Below are 22512 nucleotides of genomic sequence, written 5' to 3'. Positions count from 1 at the left end.
TAGCCACGCCCACTTTCACCAAAAAATATGCTGCTCAACACATTAGTTAATACTCGCCCCTAGAACATGCACACCAAATTTGGTGAAATTCCAACCAATGGTCTTTGAGTTATAGACATGTGGTGTTTATAGCGCCCCCTATGGGTTGAGCTCAAAACGCTTTGACAGGCAGCTTCCCAGTCCTGTTGTGAACCTACATACCAAATTTGGTGATGATCGGGCAAAAGGTGTGGGAGTTCTGACCAATCATTTGTTGGCTCCGCCCAGTAGCAAAGATATTTCGGGGTCTAGCGGCCATGTTTTTGAACGGATCAGGCTCATCGATAATAGAAATTTGACATTTTGTCCCCTGAGGCCATGTGCCAAATTTGGTGCTGATAGGGTAAATATTTCCCGACTTCTATTCATTTGACTGTTTTTCAAATTATGCTAATTAGCAAAAAATCTAATTAGGCGGACTTTAGGGGTCCAATTGGCTTTTTTGTAGAGCACATTGAGCTGCATCTGTGGGCCGATTTTCAAGTCAATCGGACTCACGGTGTGAGGGGCGTGGCCTTCCCAAAAAAAAGATTTTAGGCCTTAATTGTAGCGCCACCATGTGGCTGACCGGGCTCATGATTTATGGAAAGTTGCTGCACATCATTTCCAATGTTTTGGCCAAGTTTCAGCTTTCTAGCTCATTCCAGCTCACGGGAATTTTAGCTCAACCGGCAGGAGACAAATAATAATAATAATAAACCGGTAGGAAAACAATAGGGTTCTACCCCTTCGGGGTTAGAACCCTAAATATAGCCGCAAGCGGCTATTGGCGGGTTCTAACCCTTTCCGCCCTTTCCAACGGCCAAGACCAGCCCTATATTCAATCAGCCCCTGGGCTCCACGCCGCCCAGAAGCAATACGTGAGCGGTCAAGCACACGGTTTAGCCAAAAAGAAGCTGAGAAAAACACATTTCTTGAGAACCATCTCCAAGATCCTACAGTGCTTCAGAAAGTGAATGCAACAAAGTAGCAGTCCATGGTGTCAGCATGTTTGGATCAACATATACATGTAGGTCAAGCTTCTAACACATGAACACAATCAAAAATGGCTGTCGTTGCTCCCTCTTTGACAGAACTCTTCACCAGTGCCGTTGTAGTGACATTTTATGGGCCAAATTTCAGAAAGACAACGTCATTTCTCCCATTACGTGCTCCTAACTGTGACATACACAGCTCACTTTATGTTGACATGTATCAAAGAAATACCTAACACTTGTATAGGGTGTATTGATCGCAATTAACAGTTACAATTGAGTAATACTATGACCCAATTAAAATGATCAGAAGATTCAGTTCACTCTAGGAGGAAATAATATTTTGCCAAAATGAAAACAGGACAAATTGTGCGGTGCTACCAAAATACCAGGTGTTATTGATTAATATGTACAATATATACAGTTCAAGTGCACTTGAGGAAGTTAATAGTTAACATTTGATACACACAAGGTACAGTAAGAGTTCATTTATGCTTCTGCAATCCCTGTCAGAACGTTTATAATCCACACAACGCAAAAGAAGAGTTTAGTCAGTTCAATGGTCCAGTTCCAGAGAACATTTCTACTCCAAATAACCCAGGAGGACAGGGGTCCTTTAAAAGGGTCCCGAGCACGTTGGAGGTGGTGGGAGTGAGTGAAAGGATCGGCTGCAGAGCCTCCTACCGCACATCCAGGTGTAGGTTGTCAGAGTGAGGAGAGTTCACAGGCTGGGCTGCTGGGTTGTTTCCAATCGGCAGGTCTTACCCCTAAACCCCCACAAAACCTGGCCTGAACAAGAACATGCATGTATAAATAACTTGTGTACACAAAACAAATGCCTAAGAAAATAAATAGCAAATATGACTGATTGTAATCAGCTTGGAGATGTACATTATTGATACACAAGTATTTCTGCAGCACCATCTTTTTGATAATAAAGTGCAATTAAGTGCAGATACAGCTACCATAATTGCATATTAATACTTCAGGCATATAATAATGATTAGGTGTTAATTCAATGTTTGAATGTACCTAATAAAACATTAGACCAAGGTCATTCAATAAACCAGTGACAGCGAGTCACATTAAATGCAAGAGACATGTCAACAATAAGACAAAGTAGCCACTTAAGCTATAGAGCAGCACAACCAGCACTAAACACCACCACAACAATTGACTGGGTAATACACGGAAATACTGGGCTAGCATTAGCTGGATATCACCACAGAAACACATTAGATGCATAAACAAATGCTAGCGCCGATTAGCATTAGCGCCGATTAGCATTAGCGCCGGTTAGCATTAGCGCCGTGACACTCACCAATTCCTTTGTTTACTTGTAACACGAATCACAGTCGGAGAGTTTTTCATCGGCAGTGGACACATCTACAAGTTGAGGAGCACAACGGTTAAAACCGGATCATTTTAGAAAGAAAAACAAGTGATCTTAAAGGGCTAACTAAGTTACCTGCAGCTGCTCATGGTCCTGCTTCCCCCACACACCTGATAAGCGATGGGGAGTCTGTCTGGAATATCCCGCATGGAGCAGCGCAACTCTCGTGACCTCAAGTCTCGCGAGATTTCAAAGGACGCGATAATTAAAGCGGCAGCTTTGATGTTATACAGGGAAACCTATATTAAAATATACAACTGGGTTACAAATACCTAATGAACACATGTGGTGATTTAACCCTATAGATCCCAGCGTAGGGTTGGCTAAGATACCAAAGTAAGCATATCCATTTTTGATTGTGGATAGATTTGAAACTGCATAAGATAGATCAATCATTCCTTTTGCATGTAAAACCTGGGGAGTCACACTAACATTTCACACATTCACCATGTTTCAGAACAGAAGGGGTCATCACAGGCTCAGAAGGGCACATCACAGGCTAAGAAGGTCAAATCAAATGCTCAGAGGGCAACATCACAGGCTCATAGGGGGTCATTGCAGACTCAGAGGGCCTCATCACAGGCTCTGAAGTGCACATCACAGGCTCAGAGGGGGTCATTGCAGGCTCAGAGGGCCTTATCACAGGCTCAGAGGGCCTCATCACAGGCTCAGATGGCAACATCACAGGCTCAGGAAATTGCTTTTTGAAGTGTCATACCAAATGAGCAAAACAAAGCAAAACAAAACAAAAGTGATGATGGAAAGTTATGTGGATGTTAAACTCATTCTTATATTGACTTTTTGCTATTTTCTTTGGGAATAACTGATTGCCATCAAGATTCGGTTTCACATGTATGGCATTCATGATATCTTAGAAATAAAAACTATTTTTTTTTTCCAAAAAATGTTTTCAGTATTCTAAGTACCTTACAAAGATTGGGGGATTTACAAAACATGTGAATGGACAACATTTTTTTTCCTGGTAGTCAGGAGGATATGGCTCGGTTTTTGTTAAAGGTTACAAAATTGACTGTATCTCAAAAAGCAAGTTATGTAGAGACTCCAAATCAATTTCCTGTGGTTCCAAAGGATATTGTGCAACTTTTTTACATTGACAAATTTGAGGGATACAGTTGTGCAATTTCTGTATTTTGAAATATATGTGAAAAAAACAACAGCGATTTTCATTTTTTTAGGTTTATTGCACTTTTAAGCAATTTATTGTAGTAATTAAGACTTAAGTCGATTCATATTATTAAAATTTGGGATATAAGGGTTTTTTTGATGTTAAGCGAACAAAAATATTCCCAATAATGCCACTACAGTATGTAAAAATCTAAGAATATGTCCTGGCGGACTCGCATAATGGTGGGTTTTAAAGGGTTAATTGATCCTGTGTATATATGGTTGGGTTTTATGGTAGAGGGGAGTTAACCATGTAATAAGATATTTTCAAAATAAATATTAGCCCACTTTTACACAAAATACACCACATTATGGCATGGCGACTCAAATGGCACTCAATACTCGGATTGACCCGGCTACGTTTTTCAACCGATTGTGCTCTTCTGTAATAGAAATGAGTGTCTCGGTCCCCTGATGCCACATACCAACATTGGTGTAGATAGCATTAATTTTGCAAAAGTTCTATTCATTTGACTGTTTTTAGCATTATGCATATTAGCCAAAAATCCGTAATTAGGCGGACTTTAGTGGTGCAAGAGGCTTTTTGTAGAGACCTATCAGGTGAAGCTGTGTGAGAAATTTCAAGTCAACAGCACTTGCTGTGGGGCGGGCTTTTGAAGTTTTTCACTCTATGTTATAGCGCCCCCTTTAGGCCGATTGGGCTCAAATTTTAGGAGCAGCATTTAGACCTCATTCATACTTGACGTACAAAGATTGGTGTCTCTAGGTCATTCCAGCTCACCACAAATGAAGAAAAGGTACTTAATGATGAATAGGCCACGCCCACTTTCACCAAAAAATATGCTGCTCAACACATTAGTTAATACTCGCCCCTAGAACATGCACACCAAATTTGGTGAAATTCCAACCAATGGTCTTTGAGTTATAGACATGTGGTGTTTATAGCGCCCCCTATGGGTTGAGCTCAAAACGCTTTGACAGGCAGCTTCCCAGTCCTGTTGTGAACCTACATACCAAATTTGGTGATGATCGGGCAAAAGGTGTGGGAGTTCTGACCAATCATTTGTTGGCTCCGCCCAGTAGCAAAGATATTTCGGGGTCTAGCGGCCATGTTTTTGAGCGGATCAGGCTCATCGATAATAGAAATTTGACATTTTGTCTCCTGAGGCCATGTGCCAAATTTGGTGCTGATAGGGTAAATATTTCCCGACTTCTATTCATTTGACTGTTTTTCAAATTATGCTAATTAGCCAAAAATCTAATTAGGCGGACTTTAGGGGTCCCAGAGGCTTTTTGTAGAGCACATTGAGCTGCATCTGTGGGCCGATTTTCAAGTCAATCGGACTCACGGTGTGAGGGGCGTGGCCTTCTCAAAAAAAAGATTTTAGGCCTTAATTGTAGCGCCACCATGTGGCTGACCGGGCTCATGATTTATGGAAAGTTGCTGCACATCATTTCCAATGTTTTGGCCAAGTTTCAGCTTTCTAGCTCATTCCAGCTCACGGGAATTTGAGCTCAACCGGCAGGAGAAAAATAATAATAAACCGGCAGGAAAACAATAGGGTTCTACCCCCTCCGGGGGTTAGAACCCTAATAATAAACCGGCAGGAAAACAATAGGTTCTACTTCTTCGTTAGAACCTAATAATAATAAACCGAGGAAAACAATAGGGTTCTACTCTTGGTTAGAACCCTAATAAACCGGGACGAATCCAATAGGGTTCTCCCCCTTCGGGGTTCGAACCCTATTAATAATAAACCGGCAGGAAAACAATAGGGTTCTACCCCTTCGGGGTTAGAACCCTAATAATAATAAACCGGTAGGAAAACAATAGGGTTCTACCCCTTCGGGGTTAGAACCCTAATAATAAACCGGCAGGAAAACAATAGGGTTCTACCCCTTCGGGGTTAGAACCCTAATAATAAACCGGCAGGAAAACAATAGGGTTCTACCCCTTCGGGGTTAGAACCCTAATAATAAACCGGCAGGAAAACAATAGGGTTCTACCCCTTCGGGGTTAGAACCCTAAATATAGCCGCAAGCGGCTATTGGGGGGTTCTAACCCTTTCCGCCCTTTCCAACGGCCAAGACCAGCCCTATATTCAGTCAGCCCCTGGGCTCCACGCCTCCCAGAACCAATACGTGAGCGGTCAAGCACACGGTTTAGCCAAAAAGAAGCAAGGAAAACCCCTTTCCTGAGAACCATCTCCAAGATCCTACAGTGCTTCAGAAAGTGAATGCAACAAAGTAGCAGTCCATGATGTCAGCATGTTTGGATCAACATATACATGTAGGTCAAGCTTCTCACACATGAACACAATCAAAAACAGCTGTCGTTGCTCCCTCTTTGACAGCACTCTTCACCAGTGCCGCTGTAGTGACATTTTATGGGCCAAATTTCAGAAAGACAACGTCACTTCTCCCATTACCTGCTCCTAACTGTGACATACACATCTTACTTTATGTTGACATGTATCAAAGAAATATGTAACACTTGTACAGGGTGTATTGATCGCAATTAGCAGTTACAATTGAGTAATACTATGACCCAATTAAAATGATCAGAAGATTCAGTTCACTCTAGGAGGAAATAATATTGTGCCAAAATGAAAACAGGACAAATTGTGCGGTGCTACCAAAATACCAGGTGTTATTGATTAATATGTACAATATATACAGTTCAAGTGCACTTGAGGAAGTTAATAGTTAACATTTGATACACACAAGGTACAGTAAGAGTTCATTTATGCTTCTGCAATCCCCGTCAGAACGTTTATAATCCACACAACGCAAAAAGAAGAGTTTAGTCAGTTCAATGGTCCAGTTCCAGAGAACATTTATACTCCAAATAACCCAAGAGGACAGGGGTCCTTTAAAAGGGTCCCGAGCACGTTGGAGGTGGTGGGAGTGAGTGAAAGGATCGGCTGCAGAGCCTCCTACCGCACATCCAGGTGTAGGTTGTCAGAGTGAGGAGAGTTCACAGGCTGGGCTGCTGGGTTGTTTCCAATCGGCAGGTCTTACCCCTAAACCCCCACAAAACCTGGCCTGAACAAGAACATGCATGTATAAATAACTTGTGTACACAAAACAAATGCCTAAGAAAATAAATAGCAAATATGACTGATTGTAATCAGCTTGGAGATGTACATTATTGATACACAAGTATTTCTGCAGCACCATCTTTTTGATAATAAAGTGCAATTAAGTGCAGATACAGCTACCATAATTGCATATTAATACTTCAGGCATATAATAATGATTAGGTGTTAATTCAATGTTTGAATGTACCTAATAAAACATTAGACCAAGGTCATTCAATAAACCAGTGACAGCGAGTCACATTAAATGCAAGAGACATGTCAACAATAAGACAAAGTAGCCACTTAAGCTATAGAGCAGCACAACCAGCACTAAACACCACCACAACAATTGACTGGGTAATACACGGAAATACTGGGCTAGCATTAGCTGGATATCACCACAGAAACACATTAGATGCATAAACAAATGCTAGCGCCGATTAGCATTAGCGCCGATTAGCATTAGCGCCGGTTAGCATTAGCGCCGTGACACTCACCAATTCCTTTGTTTACTTGTAACACGAATCACAGTCGGAGAGTTTTTCATCGGCAGTGGACGCATCTACAAGTTGAGGAGCACAACGGTTAAAACCGGATCATTTTAGATAGAAAAACGAGTGATCTTAAAGGGCTAACTAAGTTACCTGCAGCTGCTCATGGTCCTGCTTCCCCCACACACCTGATAAGCGATAGGGAGTCTGTCTGGAATATCCCGCATGGAGCAGCGCAACTCTCGTGACCTCAAGTCTCGCGAGATTTCAAAGGACGTGATAATTAAAGCGGCAGCTTTGATGTTAAACAGGGAAACCTATATTAAAATATACAACTGGGTTACAAATACCTAATGAACACATGTGGTGATTTAACCCTATAGATCCCAGCGTAGGGTTGGCTAAGATACCAAAGTAAGCATATCTATTTTTGATTGTGGATAGATTTGAAACTACATAAGATAGATCAATCATTCCTTTCGCATGTAAAACCTGGGGAGTTACACTAACATTTCACACATTCACCATGTTTCAGAGCAGAAGGGGTCATCACAGGCTCAGAGGGGGTCACTGCAGACTCAGAGGGCAACATCACAGGCTAAGAGGGCAACATCACAGGCTCAGAGGGGGTCATTGCAGGCTCAGAGAGCCTTATCACAGGCTCAGAGGGCCTCATCACAGGCTCAGAGGGCAACATCACAGGCTCAGGAAATTGCTTTTTGAAGTGTCATACCAAATGAGCAAAACAAAACAAAAGTGATGATGGACAGTTATGTGGATGTTAAACTCATTCTTATATTGACTTTTTGGTATTTTCTTTGGGAATAACTGATTGCCATCAAGATTCGTTTTCACATGTATGGCATTTATGATATCTTAAAAATAAAAACTTTTTTTTTTTTCCAAAAAATGTTTTCAGTATTCTAAGTACCTTACAAAGATTGGGGGATTTACAAAACATGTGAATGGACAACATTTTTTTTCCTGGTAGTCAGGAGGATATGGCTTGGTTTTTGTTAAAGGTTACAAAATTGACTGTATCTCAAAAAGCAAGTTATGTAGAGACTCCAAATCAATTTCCTGTGGTTCCAAAGGATATTGTGCAACTTTTTTACATTGACAAATTTGAGGGATACAGTTGTGCAATTTCTGTATTTTGAAATATATGTGAAAAAAACAACAGCGATTTTCATTTTTTTAGGTTTATTGCACTTTTAAGCAATTTATTGTAGTAATTAAGACTTAAGTCGATTCATATTATTAAAATTTGGGATATAAGGGTTTTTTTGATGTTAAGCGAACAAAAATATTCCCAATAATGCCACTACAGTATGTAAAAATCTAAGAATATGTCCTGGCGGACTCGCATAATGGTGGGTTTTAAAGGGTTAATTGATCCTGTGTATATATGGTTGTGTTTTATGGTAGAGGGGAGTTAACCATGTAACAAGATATTTTCAAAATAAATATTAGCCCACTTTTATACAAAATACACCACATTATGGCATGGCGACTCAAATGGCACCCAATACTCGGATTGACCCGGCTACGATTTTCAACCGATTGTGCTCTTCTGTAATAGAAATGAGCGTCTCGGTCTCCCGATGCCACATACCAACATTTGTGTGGATAGCATCAATTTTGCAAAAGTTCTATTCATTTGACTGTTTTTAGCATTATGCATATTAGCCAAAAATCCGTAATAACGGCGTTAGTGGTGCAAGAGGCTTTTTTGTAGAGACCTATCAGGTGAAGCTGTGTGAGAAATTTCAAGTCAACAGCACTTGCTGTTTGTGGGGGCGGGGCTTTTGAAGTTTTGCACTCTATGTTATAGCGCCCCCTTTAGGCCGATTGGGCTCAAATTTTAGGAGCAGCATTTAGACGTCATTCATACTTGACGTACAAAGATTGGTGTCTCTAGGTCATTCCAGCTCACCACAAATGAAGAAAAGGTACTTAATGATGAATAGGCCACGCCCACTTTCACCAAAAAATATGCTGCTCAACACATTAGTTAATACTCGCCCCTAGAACATGCACACCAAATTTGGTGAAATTCCAACCAATGGTCTTTGAGTTATAGACATGTGGTGTTTATAGCGCCCCCTATGGGTTGAGCTCAAAACGCTTACACAGGCAGCTTCCCAGTCCTGTTGTGAACCTACATACCCAATTTGGTGATGATCGGGCAAAAGGTGTGGGAGTTCTGACCAATCATTTGTTGGCTCCGCCCAGTAGCAAAGATATTTCGGGGTCTAGCGGCCATGTTTTTGAGCGGATCAGGCTCATCGATAATAGAAATTTGACATTTTGTCTCCTGAGGCCATGTGCCAAATTTGGTGCTGATAGGGTAAATATTTCCCGACTTCTATTCATTTGACTGTTTTTCAAATTATGCTAATTAGCCAAAAATCTAATTAGGCGGACTTTAGGGGTCCCAGAGGCTTTTTTGTAGAGCACATTGAGCTGCATCTGTGGGCCGATTTTCAAGTCAATCGGACTCACGGTGTGAGGGGCGTGGCCTTCTCAAAAAAAAGATTTTAGGCCTTAATTGTAGCGCCACCATGTGGCTGACCGGGCTCATGATTTATGGAAAGTTGCTGCACATCATTTCCAATGTTTTGGCCAAGTTTCAGCTTTCTAGCTCATTCCAGCTCACGGGAATTTGAGCTCAACCGGCAGGAGAAAAATAATAATAAACCGGCAGGAAAACAATAGGGTTCTACCCCCTCCGGGGGTTAGAACCCTAATAATAAACCGGCAGGAAAACAATAGGGTTCTACCCCTTCGGGGTTAGAACCCTAATAATAATAAACCGGGAGGAAAACAATAGGGTTCTACCCCTTCGGGGTTAGAACCCTAATAAACCGGCAGGAAAACAATAGGGTTCTACCCCTTCGGGGTTAGAACCCTAATAAACCGGGACGAAAACAATAGGGTTCTACCCCTTCGGGGTTAGAACCCTAATAATAATAAACCGGCAGGAAAACAATAGGGTTCTACCCCTTCGGGGTTAGAACCCTAATAATAATAATAATAATAAACCGGCAGGAAAACAATAGGGTTCTACCCCTTCGGGGTTAGAACCCTAATAAACCGGCAGGAAAACAATAGGGTTCTACCCCTTCGGGGTTAGAACCCTAATAATAAACCGGCAGGAAAACAATAGGGTTCTACCCCTTCGGGGTTAGAACCCTAAATATAGCCGCAAGCGGCTATTGGCGGGTTCTAACCCTTTCCGCCCTTTCCAACGGCCAAGACCAGCCCTATATTCAGTCAGCCCCTGGGCTCCACGCCTCCCAGAAGCAATACGTGAGCGGTCAAGCACACGGTTTAGCCAAAAAGAAGCAAGGAAAACCCCTTTCCTGAGAACCATCTCCAAGATCCTACAGAGCTTCAGAAAGTGAATGCAACAAAGTAGCAGTCCATGATGTCAGCATGTTTGGATCAACATATACATGTAGGTCAAGCTTCTCACACATGAACACAATCAAAAACAGCTGTCGTTGCTCCCTCTTTGACAGCACTCTTCACCAGTGCCGCTGTAGTGACATTTTATGGGCCAAATTTCAGAAAGACAACGTCACTTCTCCCATTACGTGCTCCTAACTGTGACACACACATCTCACTTTATGTTGACATGTATCAAAGAAATATGTAACACTTGTATAGGGTGTATTGATCGCAATTAGCAGTTACAATTGAGTAATACTATGACCCAATTAAAATGATCAGAAGATTCAGTTCACTCTAGGAGGAAATAATATTGTGCCAAAATGAAAACAGGACAAATTGTGCGGTGCTACCAAAATACCAGGTGTTATTGATTAATATGTACAATATATACAGTTCAAGTGCACTTGAGGAAGTTAATAGTTAACATTTGATACACACAAGGTACAGTAAGAGTTCATTTATGCTTCTGCAATCCCCGTCAGAACGTTTAGAATCCACACAACGCAAAAGAAGAGTTTAGTCAGTTCAATGGTCCAGTTCCAGAGAACATTTCTACTCCAAATAACCCAAGAGGACAGGGGTCCTTTAAAAGGGTCCCGAGCACGTTGGAGGTGGTGGGAGTGAGTGAAAGGATCGGCTGCAGAGCCTCCTACCGCACATCCAGGTGTAGGTTGTCAGAGTGAGGAGAGTTCACAGGCTGGGCTGCTGGGTTGTTTCCAATCGGCAGGTCTTACCCCTAAACCCCCACAAAACCTGGCCTGAACAAGAACATGCATGTATAAATAACTTGTGTACACAAAACAAATGCCTAAGAAAATAAATAGCAAATATGACTGATTGTAATCAGCTTGGAGATGTACATTATTGATACACAAGTATTTCTGCAGCACCATCTTTTTGATAATAAAGTGCAATTAAGTGCAGATACAGCTACCATAATTGCATATTAATACTTCAGGCATATAATAATGATTAGGTGTTAATTCAATGCTTGAATGTAGCTAATAAAACATTAGACCAAGGTCATTCAATAAACCAGTGACAGCAAGTCACATTAAATGCAAGAGACATGTCAACAATAAGACAAAGTAGCCACTTAAGCTATAGAGCAGCACAACCAGCACTAAACACCACCACAACAATTGACTGGGTAATACACGGAAATACTGGGCTAGCATTAGCTGGATATCACCACAGAAACACATTAGATGCATAAACAAATGCTAGCGCCGATTAGCATTAGCGCCGGTTAGCATTAGCGCCGTGACACTCACCAATTCCTTTGTTTACTTGTAACACGAATCACAGTCGGAGAGTTTTTCATCGGCAGTGGACGCATCTACAAGTTGAGGAGCACAACGGTTAAAACCGGATCATTTTAGATAGAAAAACGAGTGATCTTAAAGGGCTAACTAAGTTACCTGCAGCTGCTCATGGTCCTGCTTCCCCCACACACCTGATAAGCGATAGAGAGTCTGTCTGGTATATCCCGCATGGAGCAGCGCAACTCTCGTGACCTCAAGTCTCGCGAGATTTCAAAGGACGTGATAATTAAAGCGGCAGCTTAGATGTTATACAGGGAAACCTATATTAAAATATACAACTGGGTTACAAATACCTAATGAACACATGTGGTGATTTAACCCTATAGATCCCAGCATAGGGTTGGCTAAGACACCAAAGTAAGCATATCCATTTTTGATTGTGGATAGATTTGAAACTGCATAAGATAGATCAATCATTCCTTTTGCATGTAAAACCTGGGGAGTTACACTAACATTTCACACATTCACCATGTTTCAGAGCAGAAGGGGTCATCACAGGCTCAAAAGGGGTCACTGCAGGCTCAGAAGGTCAAATCACAGGCTCAGAGGGGGTCATTGCTGACTCAGAAGGGCACATCACAGGCTCAGAAGGTCAAATCAAATGCTCAGAGGGCAACATCACAGGCTAAGAGGGCAACATCACAGGCTCAGAGGGGGTCATTGCAGGCTCAGAGGGCCTAATCACAGGCTCTGAAGTGCACATCACAGGTTCAGAGGGGGTCATTGCAGGCTCAGAGGGCCTCATCACAGGCTTTGAAGTGCACATCACAGGTACAGAGGGGGTCATTGCAGGCTCAGAGGGCCTTATCACAGGCTCAGGGGGCCTCATCACAGGCTCAGAGGGCAACATCACAGGCTCAGAGGGCCTCATCACAGGCACAGAGGGGGTCATCACAGGCTCAGAGGGCAACATCACAGGCTCAGGAAATTGCTTTTTGAAGTGTCATACCAAATGAGCAAAACAAAGCAAAACAAAAAAAAAGTGATGATGGACAGTTATGTGGATGTTAAACTCATTCTTATATTGACTTTTTGCTATTTTCTTTGGGAATAACTGATTGCCATCAAGATTCGTTTTCACATGTATGGCATTCATGACATCTTAAAAATGAAAACTATTTTTTTTTCCAAAAAATATTTTCAGTATTCTAAGTACCTTACAAAGATTGGGGGATTTACAAAACATGTGAATGGACAACATTTTTTTTCCTGGTAGTCAGGAGGATACGGCTCAGTTTTTGTTAAAGGTTACAAAATTGACTATATCTCACAAAGCAAGTTATGTAGAGACTCCAAATAAATTTCCTGTGGTTCCAAAGGATATCGTGCAACTTTTTTACATTGACAAATTTGAGGGATACAGCTGTGCAATTTCTGTATTTTGAAATATATGTGAAAAAACAAAAACGATTTTCATTTTTTTAGGTTTATTGCACTTTTAAACAATTTATTGTAGTAGTTAATACTTAAGTCAATACATATTATTAAAATTTGGGATATAAGGGTTTTTTTGATGTTAAGCAAACAAAAATACTGCCAAAAATGCCACTACAGTATGTAAAAATCTAAGAATATTTCCTGGCGGACTGGCATAATGGTGGGTTTTAAAGGGTTAAGTCATCCTGTGTATATATGGTTGTGTTTTATGGTAGAGGGGAGTTAACCATGTAACAAGATATTTTCAAAATAAATATTAGCCCACTTTTACACAAAATACACCACATTATGGCATGGCGACTCAAATGGCACTCAATACTCGGATTGACCCGGCTACGTTTTTCAACCGATTGTGCTCTTCTGCAATAGAAATGAGCATCTCGGTCCCCCGATGCCACATACCAACATTGGTGTAGATAGCATTAATTTTGCAAAAGTTCTATTCATTTGACTGTTTTTAGCATTATGCATATTAGCCAAAAATCCGTAATAACGGCGTTGATGGTGCAAGAGGCTTTTTTGTAGAGACCTATCAGGTGAAGCTGTGTGAGAAATTTCAAGTCAACAGCACTTGCTGTGTGTGGGGGCGGGGCTTTTGAAGTTTTGCACTCTACGTTATAGCGCCCCCTTTAGGCCGATTCGGCTCAAATTTTAGGAGCAGCATTTACACATCATTTATACTTGACGTACAAAGATTGGTGTCTCTAGGTCATTCCAGCTCACCACAAATGAAGAAAAGGTACTTAATGATGAATAGGCCACGCCCACTTTCACCAATAAATATGCTGCTTAACATTTTAGTTAATACTCGCCCCTAGAACATGCACACCAAATTTGGTGAAATTCCAACCAATGGTCTTTGAGATATAGACATGTGGTGTTTATAGCGCCCCCTATGGGTTGAGCTCAAAACGCTTTGACAGGCAGCTTCCCAGTCCTGTTGTGAACCTACATACCAAATTTGGTGATGATCGGGCAAAAGGTGTGAGAGTTCTGACCAATCATTTGTTGGCTCCGCCCAGTAGCAAAGATATTTCGGGGTCTAGCGGCCATGTTTTTGAACGGATCAGGCTCATCGATAATAGAAATTTGACTTTTTGTCCCCCGAGGCCATGTGCCAAATTTGGTGCTGATAGGGTAAATATTTCCCGACTTCTATTCATTTGACTGTTTTTCAAATTATGCTAATTAGCCAAAAATCTAATTAGGCGGACTTTAGGGGTCCAATTGGCTTTTTTGTAGAGCACATTGAGCTGCATCTGTGGGCCGATTTTCAAGTCAATCGGACTCACGGTGTGAGGGGCGTGGCCTTCCCAAAAAAAAGATTTTAGGCCTTAATTGTAGCGCCACCATGTGGCTGACCGGGCTCATGATTAATGGAAAGTTGCTGCACATCATTTCCAATGTTTTGGCCAAGTTTCAGCTTTCTAGCTCATTCCAGCTCACGGGAATTTTAGCTCAAGCGGCAGAACGGAAATAATAATAAACCGGGACGAAAACAATAGGGTTCTACCCCTTCGGGGTTAGAACCCTAATAAACCGGCAGGAAAACAATAGGGTTCTAACCCCCGGAGGGGTTAGAACCCTAACTAAGACAGTTTTATCTGCTGAAGCCCGTCAAGCTAAGAGAGTGTAACCGACACAGGGGGAAATGGAGGATAAATATCGATGGATCATTTGAGAAATAGAGGGAGCTACGCTCGGCGCTCGGGATAAAAACCGATCCAGAGATGGCTGTCTTTCTGTGGAAAAGGTTGAGCATCACTCTGGACCATGAAATACAATGTAGTGTTTTATGCTGTATAAACCATACGCTACATCACGTTAGCTTGCTTACAAAGATGCTATCCAAACAACGAGAACGTCACATTACTCATTCGGTGTTTTCCGGATAATATTTCATCTTTTTCTTGCTTCCTGGCACTGGACTCAACTTACTGAGTTTATGTTTTGATACTTTGTAAAATATCTTAAACACATAATGTCAGCTATCTGATATCCGTGGTTGAGGCACCGAAGCAACGTTAGCCCTGTTGCTTCTGCTCTAAAACGCGTCCAATTCAATACACATCACACATTATACACGTAAAAAGACAATTAAATTGGTCAGTGCTGCACTAAGTCGCTAAGTTGTTCATTCATAGAAATAGTCGCAAAAATATCGTCCTTTTTCAGTAGCCTTTGTGCCGTGTCCGCACTAGAGGTTCAAATATGCTTTATTCATTTTAATTTTTAGTTGGTGGAACTTTTAAGTGTCACTTCACTTACCTCCTCTGTATACACGATGCCGGTAAATCACCTTGGTCTGCTTGTGTATCAGCTGATAAACCAGAGGCTCGTTCATGAGCAAGGAGCGTGCTGTCGTGGACATGCAACACAGTATTGCTGTAGTTCGCCTAATGGCCGGCGGTGTCGCTACACTGATATTTTTCTAAATCTTGCATAGAGCCCCTTTAAAGAAAAATATAGCATTTAGATTATGTGCTATATACTTGTAAATGGTGCTGTCTTTATTTTACTGCTGGACTCAGAGAGGGGCATTCCTCCCCCTTCATGACCTAATGTTTGAAAAATTGTGTGCCTACTCTAATGCCCCGGTTGATAGATAAACATCAGATAAGCAGGTTGTGTGCTGGTGCCCCACTGCATACAGCAGGTGCCCTAGTTATCATTTTCGCCCCTCAAACATTTTGAGTCTGGCTTACTCCTTTAGTTTAAATATATTGTAGCAGTGATTTGCTGTTGTCAATTAACAAACGCACTCAAAATCAAAAGGTTTCTCTTTGGCGTTCTCCTGGTGTGCTCCTAGCCCATGCCTTCCTGGTAAAAAACCATTCACCTTCCCCAGTGCCCGCCCATCCTCTCCAAACTACAAATATATCAAAACAAAAGCCCCGATCAATACTTACATACTCTACGATAACATTAGTGATATCAAAAATGAATCCTCAAGTTCTCCCCAAACTAAAAATAAATAAATGTTAAATTATTAAATTAGGAAAAGGGTGGAATGCCCTCTCCAGGTTGGGAATGAGATCCTGCCCCAAGTGGAGGAGTTCAAGTATCTTGGGGTCTTGTTCACGAGTGAGGGAAGAATGGAGCGGGAGATTGACAGGCGGAACAGTACAGGCTTTGCACATGTATGTGAATAAAACAGCAGCGTTGAAGAGAAATGATCAGCTGTTGGGCTACTCCTCATAAGGGCAAGCCACTATCTCGTCAGAGGCTATCCCACTGGATCGTGGAAGCCATCTCTCTGGCCTACCACGTTAGGGGCCTGCAGCCCCCTCAAGGCCTGAGGGCCCATTCCACTAGGAGCATGGCCACCTCTTGGGCTCTGTTTAGAGGTGTCTCAGTGCAGGACATCTATGATGCGGAGATCTGGGTGTTGCCTCACACCTTTGTCAGATTTTACAGACTGGATGTTTCAGGGCCATCTGTGGCACAATCAGTGCTGGAGACAGTTGCACCTGGGTCACTTTGAGAACTGGTGCTAAGTCTGTAATGTTTTATGGCTTTAGGATGCTCATGCAATCCGGGAGTTGTCTATATCTCCCATAGTGAAGAAAAAAAAGAACTTTGGGCCACTTGACGTAATCCCTGGTTCTTTGAAAACAGAGTAAGGTGTTTCACCTTCACATCCCTCCTTGCACAGGCATGGTAAGAAACCTGCCTAGAATGATTTGACAGAGGCGGGTTGACTGTGATAATATGAGGGGGTGTGCCCCAAGCACAGTCCGACCTGTCTGTCACAGACAGACGTGTCATTGGAGTTTCTAAACAGGTCACACCTAAGCAATTCCTATAGTGAAACACCGAATGAAGTTAGAAAAAGAACCAGGGATTACGTCAGGTAACCCAAAGTTCTGTTAATAGTACCCCTGGCTGAGGAAACAAAGGTTTCTGGCCCTTCTTTGCCTTGTGCATGGCAAACCCTGCCCTCTGTCACTCAGGGCAGATCTTCTCTCTCAGGCAGTGGGACAAATCTGACATCCAAATGCAGCTATCTTAGCTGTGGGCCTTGCCCCTCCTCAGTCTGCCTCTCAGGATCTGAATGAGGCTGTCTTGGAGACCATAAACAATGCCAGGGCATCTTTCACATGAGCTAATTACCAACCGAAATGGAAGCCATTCTCTTCTTGGTGCCAGATCAGAGGGCTGGACCCTGTCACCTGCCCTCTGGCCTCTATGCTCCACTTCCTCCAGTCTCTCCTGGAGTTGGGGAGGGCAGCCAACACCTTGAGGGTTTACACCACAGCCATCTCTGTGTTTCATGAGTCGGTAGGGTTTTTTTTTTCTGTAGGGAAGCACCCTCTAGTGTCCCAGTTCCTCAAGGGGGCCAGCCGTTTATGACCTGGTAGGTGTCTGAGAACACCATCATGGGACCTCCCTCTGGTGTTGAGTTCATTGGCTGGGGCTCGATATGAACCACAAGAGCAGATGACTCTTAAACTTCTATCATGTAAGATGACTTTTCTCTTAGCCATGTGCTCTGCTAAGAGGTGGGGGAGCTAAATGCACTCTATGTGAGTGATGAAGGTTTAAGGTAGAAACATGAGAATGTCAGGGTGTCTCTCTGGCCAAATCCATTCTTCCTACCCAAGGTAGGGAGTCCTCAGACCATGAATCAGGTTATTGTGACATATGTGCAGCAGTATCATGGAGCACACCATGCACTTTTGCCAGATTTTACAGAGTCAATGTGACAATGTGACAATGATCGGCTCCACTGTTCTCATGTCGGCCACTGAACATAATGACGAGGTGGAATCTTAAGTTCCTTACGACCCTGTTGCCATGATTCACCCATGGTTAGACCATGGTGATGGTCTGAGTGAGGTCAAAATAGGTTGTAATTTATGTCCATAACTATGGATCTATGAGACCGAACGATGACAGTCACTATCTCTTGTCACTTGGAACTGGCTGAGATGTTCCAAGCAGGAGGAAGAGGCATCTGCTCCAAATGCACTATATGCAGCCTTTTAAGGTCAGTCACATGACTTTGTTGCTATTATGGTCTCGAAGATAGGTCGAAGGATGGCTTCATTCATCCTTGGTTAGACCCTGGTGACGGTCATCTTTCAGTCTCATAGATCCATGGTTAGGGACAAAACTTACGTAGCAGTTCATAAAGCAAACAGCAGGTGGAGGCAGAGAGCAGTGGAGTGTTGACTTCTGGTAGATGGAGGATATGAAGGCATTGGCTGCAGCTTCTTGAGCAGATTGTTCATGTTAGAGAAGGACGACCCTGCAGAAACAAACATTGAGGGTATTGATTTTTCAGAGACTGCAGGAGGAGGTGGTGACTTCTGCTGCAAGGCAGAGGTTGGAGAGCAAGGGATGGGGTGCTGGTGAAAATAGTTGGTTGATGCTGAAGGCTTGAGTTAAAGGCATTAGTTTTGTGCTGACGGATTCATACAGAAGGTGAAGGTTGACAGTTGTTCACAATACAGAGGAGGGAAAATTTGGTGTCGTAAATGCTTGGCTCTTGCTGATAACAAATTTGGAAGAGCTACTTAAGTTTTCTGGCAAATGCTTTTGTAGGAGCCATTGAAGGTGCTGTCTTTGTACAGCAAGGCAACTTTAGTGATTGACGTCTCTTTGGAGATCCTGCAGATAGAGAATTTTTCAGAGCATCAGCTTACTTTACAATAAAGTTGCAGTTGAAGGCATTTCCCACAGATGTGTGAAGGAGGTAGCAGTGGTAGGGAATGGCTCTGCAGTTGAAGGTAGCCTCTGTGTTGTTTGGCAGATGAAGAAAGTTACAAGCATAGGCCACAGCTTTCAGAAATCTTTGCAGGCAGAGGCTGTGGTAGCTATAGCATGTTGAGGCTTGAGCTGGAGACCTGGGAACGAGCTGTCTCTAATGTTCTTATGTTTCAACCAAATTCAGACATTGCAAACTAAGATAGTTGCAAGTTATTGAAAGCTAATGGCTTCCTATGGTCATTGTATGTGTTAGTTGCATGATGCAGGTGTAGTTTGCTGCATGTTGTTGGCAGAGATTTGAGTTTGAAACCAGGGAGGAAATTGTTTTTGCAATACTGAAGCGCCATGGTTTCAAGCCAAACATGCACCCAGAGTTTGTTGCTCTTGGTGTTTTTGATTTCATTTTTAATTTCAGAGATAAGTTGCTGCAGTTGTTGTCTCTGAAAGTTCCTCGACTCTTTAAGGCATCAGTGGAGGAAATTGCTGGTTTTAAATACATTTCGGGTTTTTAAACATCATACCCCCTCGCCCAGGTGACCCAGCTGGGGGGATCAAGTCCCAGCTTGCATCCCAGCAGCAACAAGCAAAGAGTCTCCCCTCTTCATCCAAAGCCACCTTGTGGCTTTTTCTGCGGTCCCTGGGATGGTGCGTATGGCTCCCCTCGGGTCACACCCAGTGCTGTCAGGGCTTTGCAGAGGGATTGTCCCAGGAAGCCTTGGCAGCCCACTTCAATAGCGAGGCAATGTGCCCACCGCCTATGATGTCTGCACTCGTCCACCAGCTCCTGGTTTTTGCTCATTTTCCTCTCATGGGCCTCCTCCATGTGTTCCTCCTATGGCACGGTGAGTTCACACATGATGATGTTCTTGGTGGAATCTGAGAACATGACCAGGTCAGGACGGAGTGCTGTGTAGGTGATGTGTTTGGGGAATTTCAGCTGTCTGCTGAGGTCCGCTCTTAGCTGCCAATCATGGGCTGTGGAGAGCACAGATGTTGTGGAGAGCAAAGATGTTTTCACCTGGTTCTCACCAGGTTTGAGGAAGCTGATGGAACTCTCGCTGAATTTGCTGTCCTTGATGGCTGTGCTGAGCACTTCCGCAACTGCCTTAAGCACCTGGTCATGGTGCCAGTAGCGATAGCGACAATCAGCCAGAGCTTTTGGACAACTACTGAGAAGGTGTTGCAGGGATCCTCTCCCACCACACTGAGGGCAGGAAGGTGACTCAGCTTTGCCCCATGTGTGGAGAGTGGACGGGCTTGGCAAGGAACCTGACATGATGGAAGTCAGACCGCCAAAAATCTGACCAGGAGATCTTTCGCTGTACCACACTCTCCCACCTTGTCCAGGCTCCTTGTTGCCCCAGTCCAACTGCCCTGCTGGCCCAGGCTTCCTCCACTCCTGAGCGAACCTCTCCCAGAAGGAGGCGCTGCCTCTCCTTCCCTGTAGTTTTGCTGATGTGGCAACTCGGAAAAAAGCCCAGGCCTGCTCGTCCTGTTGCTACGTTTCCATCTAGGGACGTCTGCTACAAGCGTGATACTTCCACCTGTAGTTCTCTAGTGGCACTCCACTTCCTGCCGGTGCAGACCTCAATACCAGCTGCTGCTATTTTTGGGTCCTGGGAGTCACTGTAATGCATGGCCTCTCTTGTTCATGTCACCATGAAATCTTCAGTGAGGCCTCTGAAGAGAAGCTGTAGGACGTTGGATGCGCCATACAGCACGGTGCTGTTCAGGCTTGTAGGCGGACCAATCCACCTTCGCAAGAAGCTGCTTATCTTTTCCACAGCCACAGGGCCACAGCACAGCGACACTGGTCAGCAACTCTTCCTTTCCTCCAAAACACCTTAAGGATCCTCCATAGGTGGTGGAGTAGTATTGGGCAGCGCTTATACATGCTGTGTGGAACTCCGCTTGGTCTTGGGGCAGAGGCTGATCTAACCGCTTTGCTGACTTCTTGGATCTCTTTCCAGCTTGGCTCACTCAGGTTGAACTCAGATGATGGAGGGTCTGGGTTTATCAGGGCCTGGTTGGGGCCGAGGTCCTGGTCTCTGACTGGATTTCTGAGGGTGTTGTGCAAGAAGGTGTTGATTTCTTCCCGTGAACACTCGAGGTGGCAGTTCAGTTTGTCACCAAGCAGCTTCTTGGAAAAGCTGAAGGGGGTGGCCAAATGTCTCTGCTGCATAGCTGACAATAATGGCAGTCAGTGCCCACGGCCGTTGCTCTGCATCACCACGGCTGTCTTTTGCAGAGTCATGCAGACATCTTCCCTGAACTTATGCCACTGACTCCTGTTAATAGGTAGGGGCCATTTGATCTGTTGCTCAATAGCTCTGCCTGGGTCGGGGCCAGTAGGCGCTGGGAGGGACCAGGTGCTGTGGGGTGAGTCCTGGCCGTGATCCTCCTGCGTCTCATCAGGACATGATTCTGTGTGCTGTGTTTGGCTGACCTTCTCCAGACATTTCATCCGAACTTGATGAATTTTTTGGCCATGCGGATACATTGTGCTTCACTTGTTGTCTGATCATATGCGTGGGTTGTACAACATAGGTCTGTCCACTTGGGGATCTCAACCCCCCTGTGGGGATCAAATCTCAGCTTGCATCCCAGCAGCAACAAGCCAAGGGTCCAAAGCCACCTTGAGTTTTTTTCTGAGACTGCTGTGATAGTTTAAGGTGATTTGTCTGGATCAGAAGCTCATTTTGTTTTGTAAAGCTAAAGTAAAGGCATTTGCCAAATATGTGCCGGAGGATGTAGCTGGAAACAGTTGCTTTGTTTGAATAGCATATGTTGGAGTGAAGGCATGAGCTGCATCTATGAGCCATGAATCCCAGGCAGGATGGCTTCAAGTTTTTGCTGGCAGACTTAAATTTGGAGGCTAAGATGGAAGTTTTCTTCTGAATATCGCAGGGGAGGATATCAAAAGATGATTTCTCACAATGGATGCACTTTGGTTCATCACAATTTTTGGTAGAGGCAACTGAACTTTGCTGGCAAAAGATTTGGTAGAAAGAGAGGTAGAGGCTGATATTTTCTAGTGCACTGGAGTTGCAATTCTCATGTAACAGCTATTTAGAGTCAGCTGCCTGCTTTGCTGTTTCAGGCCACAAAAGCATTGTTCGCAAATCAAAACTGAAGGCATTAGGTGGACTAAAAGTAAAGACTTAAATGTGAGGACTTTTTATGGACGAAAACTAGACTAAAATGTTTTGAGGTTTCGTCAACTAAAACTAGACTAAAAAGGATAGAAATTACAAAAATGTGACTAAAACTAAAATGCATTTTATTTAAAGACTAAAACTAAAACTAAAATTAAAAATAGCTGCCAAAATTAACTCTGGTCCAGAGTGTGGCTCCAGCGACCCCCAGCAGGATAAGCAGAACAGAAAATAAATGAAGCATGAATAGTAAAAGTAAAATACAAGAGCATTTCTCCTTTCATGTTGATGTTATATAGAGCCT

At 43.2% G+C, this 22512-nt stretch overlaps 1 long non-coding RNA gene and 1 pseudogene across 1 annotated transcript; both read right to left on the bottom strand.

Moving 5' to 3' along the window:
• Positions 1-6437: 6437 nt before the first annotated feature.
• LOC121520747 lies at positions 6438-7398 on the bottom strand. The gene is made up of 3 exons (XR_005992796.1): positions 7277-7398; positions 7130-7194; positions 6438-6597 (listed from the first exon to the last, which is right to left on the bottom strand). It is a non-coding gene; the product is annotated as an uncharacterized LOC121520747 (long non-coding RNA).
• Positions 7399-19604: 12206 nt separating this feature from the next.
• LOC121519895 lies at positions 19605-21235 on the bottom strand (annotated as a pseudogene).
• Positions 21236-22512: the final 1277 nt, after the last annotated feature.

Source organism: Cheilinus undulatus, linkage group 13 (assembly GCF_018320785.1).
Source record: "Cheilinus undulatus linkage group 13, ASM1832078v1, whole genome shotgun sequence".
Lineage (NCBI taxonomy): Eukaryota > Metazoa > Chordata > Actinopteri > Labriformes > Labridae > Cheilinus > Cheilinus undulatus.
The sequence above is the reverse complement of the archived record's forward strand: the minus strand, read 5'-3'. Positions and strand labels throughout refer to the sequence as shown.